Source organism: Meles meles, chromosome 16 (genome assembly GCF_922984935.1).
Source record: "Meles meles chromosome 16, mMelMel3.1 paternal haplotype, whole genome shotgun sequence".
Taxonomy (NCBI): domain Eukaryota; kingdom Metazoa; phylum Chordata; class Mammalia; order Carnivora; family Mustelidae; genus Meles; species Meles meles.
This window is the reverse complement of record NC_060081.1, coordinates 30,221,796-30,228,973: the sequence shown is the minus strand read 5'-3', so window position 1 is coordinate 30,228,973 and position 7,178 is coordinate 30,221,796. Positions and strand designations below refer to the sequence as shown.

Here is a 7,178-nt window from a genome sequence, read left to right as displayed (position 1 = left end):
TTAGGTCCTGATCTCATGGGTCATGAGATCGAGCCCCACGTCACCATCTTCTTGAGGATTCTGCCTCTCTGCCCCTGGGCATGCGTGCTCACGCCCTCTCTCAAATAAATAAATCTTTTTCTGAAGAAGTATGAAGAAAAAGCTGAAGTGATTCTTTGAAATGGTAAATATACATGATATAAAATTTACCATCCTAACCATTTTTTTCCCATTTTATTTATTTTTTTCAGCATAACAGTATTCATTGTTTTTGCACAACACCCAGTGCTCCATGCAAAACGTGCCCTCCCTATTACCCACCACCTGTTCCCCCAACCTCCCACCCCTGACCCTTCAAAACCCTCAGGTTGTTTTTCAGAGTCCATAGTCTCTTATGGTTCGCCTCCCCTCCCCAATGTCCATAGCCCCCTCCCCCTCTCCCTGATATGAGGACATCCTAACCGTTTTTATGTCTGCAGTTCTGCGCCATCAGGAGCATTCACAGTGACACAACCGTCCCCTCCGTCCCCCTCCAGCACTCCGTCTTCCCCAAATTGTGTGATGTCCCCATTGAACACTAGTCCCTCCTTCCCTTCCCCCAGCCCCTGACAGCCACCACTCAACTTTCTGTCCCTGTGAATGTGCCGGGTCTAGGTCCATCATATAAGCAGAGGGATGCAGCGTCTGTCCCTTTGTGACTGGCTTACCCCACAGAGCGTAGTGTCCTCAGGGCTTCTGCGTGTGGTAGCAGGTGTCTGAATGTCCTTCCTTTATTGAGGCTGAGTCATAGTCTATCCCATGGTTGGACCGCATCTCCTTTACCCATTCCTGGGACGAGGGACACGCGGGTTCTTTCTGTGTCTTGGCTGCGGCAAACACGAGAGTACACACGTCTCTTTGAGTTCCTGTTTTCATTCTTGTGGACAGATGCCGAGAAGTGGGATTGCCAGATCATAGGGTATCTCTATTTTTAATCTTTTGAGGACCCTCCATACTGTTTTCCATAGTGGCTGCACCAGGGTGCCTCCCCACTCGCAGGGCACTGCATTCCCTCTTTCCAAATCCTCTCCAGCGTTTGCTATGGGTTCTCTTCTTGATGGTGGCCATTCTGCTTGGTGCGAGGTGACATCTCACTGTGGTTTTGATGTGCATTTCCCTGACGATGACATTGAGCATCTTTCCCTCAACCTGTCGGCCAGCTGCGTATCACCCTTAGAAAGACCAAGCCTCACTCATGCCTCTTGATCTGGAGGTGGGAGTGGCAGCAGGCACAAGGTTTGGGGACACACACACACACACACACACATACACACACACCATCCAAGGATTTAGCCTGAACTTGGTACTCTGGGCCTAATAGGGGAAGGTCAGGAAGGAAGATGGGAAGGAGGAGAGGGAAAACAGAAACCCAGGGTGGAGGGAAGTCCAGATGAGAAATGATTCTTGGAATCAGTGCAGAAGACCAACATGGAGAAGGCGGAAGGAGGGGGTCTCACCTCCCACTTGCCAGGCTCTGGGGTCTCAATCACGTGTTGAAACCGTTTTGTGCCTGGCATGGTCGCACGCTGTGGACACCCTGTCGTGCCTGCATCTTCAGCCACACAAAACCTTCTGTCACGCTAACTCTGCTTCCAGCTGGTGGGGCCTCATCTGAGCCACAGTGATGATTAACCCAGGTACCCTGGCCTCTTTGAGTACCACCGCCTCTGAGTATCTCTCCCCGCACCCTTTCCTGACCAGTTGGCCCCCAGCCCTCTGGGCACCCCAGGGAAGCTCCAGGGGTCCCTCTTTGCATGCATGCGGACGTCCCAGGCTCTGCTTTGCCCCATGAAGGGGGAAACCTGAGGTTCATTGCTCTTAACCTTTGGACACAATGACCTCTTCTCTGGAGGGCCTGGAGCTCAGAAGTGCAGAATAATACACAGTCCCAGGACAATGAGAATCCCTGAGCAGAGTGCTCTGGGACCAGGATGCAACAGGAGGCCAGAGATCAGGGTCCTCAGGGACAGCAGAGGTCAGAGGACCTGAGCCATGGCTTGATCACAAGTCCAGAACACAGAGTCCTCCCTGCGCCTCTTGCTCCATTTCACTCTTTCAACTCAGAAGGAAGGTAACAGAAGCTTTGGAGCCCCAGAGGGACACACGCTGAACTGAATATTACAGGAAAAAAAGTGCCACAGAAATAGAAATGCTGCAATGAGAATTAGAAACCAAAGTATCTGCCCTAAATACAACATTAGCCAACATTTATTTACACTGCACAATGCACTTTTCACATACGGTATCTCACTGGGTACATTCACACTAAGGAGACCATACTGACACTCTCATTTTGCAGATGGTAAAGCAGAGGCTCAGAGAAGTTAGGTCATTGCTGAAGATCACACAGTTGACAGAAAGGGGACTCACACCCAGGTTGTTACTCCAGATCTCACGAAATAGTTTAAGGATTTATGTTTGCTAAAAGAATGAAGTAACTAACAGACTGGTGCAAACTCATGACAATCCCTCACTCACACAGTGTCAGAAGATTTATAACGACATTCCCCAACATTCTCTCACTGGATCCTGCCAACAGCCCTATGAGGTTCTGGACGCTCGGATTTTGGGAAACCTGACACTTAGACGACCAATTTCTCCACGCCAGGCAGGAAGAAGAGCTAAAAACATAGGTTGCTACTCTTTAGACTCCCACCGCTATAAACCCAGCCTGCTGTCTTAACCGCTGTACTCCAGCTCTTCCCATGCCCAGACACCTAGGTGACACTCAATAAATTATTTGTTTAATAAATGAAAGAATGAATGAGAGTGAAGAGAATCAGTATCACATTATGAATGGGGAAGAGATTTAAAAGCTGACACAGTCTACAAGTAGGAGATTTTTAGAACAATTATCTGGCCACTCTGTCCCCTCCCGCAGGGGAAGTGGGATTCCTCCTTCCAACTTGGCTAATTCCACCCCGGGAGGGAGGGGCCCTCCCAGGTGCCCTAGACCCTTGCACCTGCTCCTCTCCCTATGCACGCAGCAGGCTCCTCGGAAGGAGCCGGGATCAGAGGTAAGAGGGGTCCTTGGAGGAGCCCCGGGAGAATAGGGACGGGGCAGGAGGGGGATGAGTGCAGCGAGAACCCTGGGGGGCAGGGCTGGCCAGCACGTCCAGGTCGGGCTGCGGTGGACTGAGCCGGGCCAGCTCTGCAGAAGGCGGCGGCTAGCTAGCCTGGACAGTCACATCCCACTGCAGGGCCCGGGGGACAGCTGCACTGCCTCTGTACCAGGACTCTTACCAGCAGCCAGGCAGCGCCTGCACCGCCCCACACTCAGGGACAGACTACACGGCCCCTCCTAGCTCTGGGCCCCCCCACCCCGCAGCCCCGTGGCCCACTCCCACTCGGCCTCCACCTGCCCTCTGCCCGCAGCTCTGTCATGCGCTGCCTGCTGCACAGGGCCCGCGCCAGGATGGGGTAGGGGCAGCGCCAAGGAGCCGGGTGATGGGCCGCCCTCTGGGCACTGAGCAGCCTGCCGAGGCCTGACCTACCGCGAGGACTCGCGGACGTCGGTGTGGGCAGGGCAGAACATAGCACTGCGGACCCTGGGTGACGCTGGGGCGGGGAAGGCGTGGGGAGACCGGGGGTAGGGGGATCCGGGGCTGCTGTGGGTGGTGGGGAGCCCGGGAGAGCTGCTGCCACCCGTGCGTTCTGGGCAGTCCTGGAACCCGCCCCCAACAACTCCGGCCACCTTCAGGAGCCCCACCTGGATGTCAAGTGGATGCCCCAGTGCCTCCCAGCAGACTCAGTGGGTTCCATGGCTTCGCTGATGCCCCTCTCCCCATATTTAAGCCCTTAGGTCCTCCTGCTGGTCAGTTGGGACCTGGGCTTTGTGCAAGCAGGTGAGTAAAGGGGTAGTGGGATCAAGCAGAGCTAGTCCGTACATGGGACCTGTTAACCTATTCACTCTGGCACCCAACAGACGGGCCTCCTTCTCCTGTGAATGTGACAGTCACTCACCTCAGAACCAGCTCGGCCACTGTGTCCTGGGACATCCCAGAAGGCAACATTGTCATTGGCTACTCCATTTCCCAGCAAGTACGAATTACCCTTCTGCTCCCTCAGCCTGTGTCCTTGGAACTCTGAGCCTTCCTTCCGTTACCCCCACTGGGGACCAAAGCTCCCCTCCCCGTGGTGGGGGAATCTGGGAGCTGGTGTCCCCTGGCTCAAGCTGCCCTTGTCATCCTACTCCGTGGAGTGCTTGGATGTTTGAGTCCTGGGACTGGTGTGAGACCACCCTCCTGTCCCATCATCTCCCCGCAGCGACAGACTGGCCCTGGGCAGCTTGTGATCTGGGAGGTGAACACCACCACGTGGGCCTGTGCCCTCTGGGGACTGGCTGAAGACAGCGACTACACGATGCAGGTTCAGAGCATCGGCCTTTGGGGAGAGAGCCCCCCAAGGCCTCGGGTGCACTTCTGAACTCTCAAGGGTTCTGACCGGCTACCCTCCAACAGCTCAAGCCCAGGTGAGAGGCTCAGCTATCCTCCACTCCCAAAAGCTTTGGATTCTCTGGCTTTTTACCTGCCCTTTAGCCTCTTGTTTACTTCCCCCCAAACAAGCCAGTCTAGCTTAGATGAATAAAAGGCTGACTTAATTCATCATACTGCCAAGAAACGAAGGAATAAGGTTGGCAGGGGACTGGGTATAAACAGGCTGATAATGAATTGTTTGGGAGAAGGGCTTTTAAGCTTCCTTTTCCCCACCGTCTGTTCCTAGCCGCCGCAGTCTGTGTGAATACTTGCCCGCAACGGTCCTGCTTTTTTGGTCTCTAACTACCTGTCCACCTTCCTAGAGAGGGGCTCGCAGGGGCAACCCTGCCCCCAGACTCTCCATCCTTACGGGTCTGCATAGAAGAGCTCTGTGGCCGCTCCCCATAACCTGGAGTCTATCTCTTTCTTCTCAGGTGACATCACAGTGGAGGGTCTGGATGGACAGCGACCACTGCAGACAGGGGAAGTGGTTATTGTGGTGGTGTTGCTCATGTGGGCCAGTGAGTGAGCAGCTGCACGGGGCACCAAGGATTGGGGGAGTGGGGGCTCAGTGAGGGTGGGAGGTGGTGAAGGCTGTCAGGGGAAAAGGCAGGGAGGGAAATGCAGGGGAGATGCTTAGTTGAGGGTGCGCAGAAGTTTGAGGAGAGGAAGGCTAAGAGGGTGGTGCTCGCATATGAGCACCCGAAATTCAAGGGTTTTCTTCTCAGATTTTCTAGAAACCGTGTGGGTATCTCACTGCCCTTCAAGGCTGTGAGTGGGGAGGTCAAGATCAAGGTGCAGATTGTATTGTTGTGTCTCAGCTGTAATTGGGCTCTTCTGCTGTCAGTATGATATCATCAAGGACAACGACTCCAACAACAACCCCAAGGAGAAGGGGAAGGGGCCAGAACAGAGTCCTCAGGGAAGACCAGTGGGGACGAGACAGGTAATATGATGTGGGGCCAGTGAGGGAGGGAAGGGTGATTTCGCTTCTAGAAGCAGTCAGGGAAAGGGAGAAGGCCAAAGAGGGGCAGGAAGAGAAAGGAAATGGATATTTGGGATGAAGGAGGCTCTTACCTTCCTGACATGAGACTCAAGCCATTTTTTTTCAAAACAGAAAAAGTCACCATCCATCAAGACCATTGATGTATGAGTGAAGAAACCGAACTCGAAAACAGATGCACTAACAACCTGGGGATGGGGATAGGGTCAGGGAGAGCCTCAGTTGGTGATCTGCCCAAGACTGAAGGATCCCATAATCTCTTAGAGGGTAATGACACTCCCACAATCTCAGGCCTGGTACCCATCCTCTTTCCACTGTGAGCAGGGCCAGAAGGTAGGTCTCTTAGGGGCTGTGCCCCTGGACCTGGGGAATGGCTATCAGATGGGATATGTCCTTCCATCCCCCAGGTCAAGGGGAGAGACACCTGTTCAACTGTATCCCACTAAGTCCCAGATGGGGCCCCCATCGCACCTGCATCAGGTCTCTCGGCATCCCCAGCTGCCCCCACATCTTGCCTCTGGGTCTCAGAGAGGGGTGTTTCTTGGGGTTCTCCACCTCCCCCAGCAACTCAAAGGAATTGTCTGGGTCTGGGGCAGATGCTGCACTGCACTACTCCAATGTCTTCCACGGAGCCTCAGGTGCTCCCCCTCTCACCTGGTAGCCCCCCTCCCCCAGCTGCTGCTGGTGACCTCACCCCTTGGACATTTTTCCAATAAACGTTCTTGGACAAACTGGAGATGACTGTATGGGACACTGTATAGTATGCTGAAGACACTTCCCCACTGTCTCTCCCCTGACCACAAGGGCCTCTCACACCACCACCAACTCCACAGGAACACTCTCATTGTTTTAAGGCATTTGTTTTGATTCTATAACCTGGAATGGGTGGGGAGAGGACAGAAATGGGTATAGAAAACTAGAGCCCTAATTCCTTTTGTTTTGTTCAGTGAGAAGGGCGGAGAAGGAAAAGAAGGGGCGGGGGGATATAAATTCTCCTGCATCCGTGGAAACGAAGGTTATACCACACGAGAGGGGCCGGTAACCTTTTCAAGTTCACTGCCCACATTGACACCCAAGCTTTTCACCATTTATTCCTCTGACTCCTCCATCAACCTCAGTTAATTTCCAGAAAAGGACTGAGTGGTGTTTGGGACAAATCAAAGAGCAGCTCCACTAATGGAACCTTCAGTCCACGTGCTCCTACCCTGTGCCTCCTGTACTTAGAGTCTTCCCCGCCCTCACTCTTCCTTTTGTTTCTGTCTGCCTCTGTCTCTGCTGATTTGGTCAAAGTCAATAATAACTGTAAAGTGTAAGTGAGTTTATATTCACTCTCTGCCACTATATCCAGAGGAGGATTATGGAAATAAAACTGAGGGGTTGGAACTCCCCTGTCAAAAGACTTATACTTTGGGCTCTGGGGCTACTTCCTTCCTGTGAAAGTAGAGGCTTTCCTCTACTCTTTCCTAAATTCCAAGGGTGGGGAATGGTGCCAATGAGAGAAATACCTGTTGATGTTTGCAAGCACTATGGGGGAAAGGCTGCAGAACCCAGAATCTGGACATCATATGCTATACTCTCTGGAGAATCAGAGGTCTTCTCAACTTCGGATCTTTCCAGAGGAGGTGTATGAACTCTCCTTTCTGCATCTCAGTCTCTCTGGCATGTTACAAGAATTTAGGCCA

General features: G+C 53.1%; 1 pseudogene; it reads left to right on the top strand.

Moving 5' to 3' along the window:
* Positions 1-3,465: 3,465 nt before the first annotated feature.
* On the top strand, positions 3,466-6,159 carry LOC123927153 (annotated as a pseudogene).
* The last annotated feature ends 1,019 nt before the right edge of the window (positions 6,160-7,178 follow it).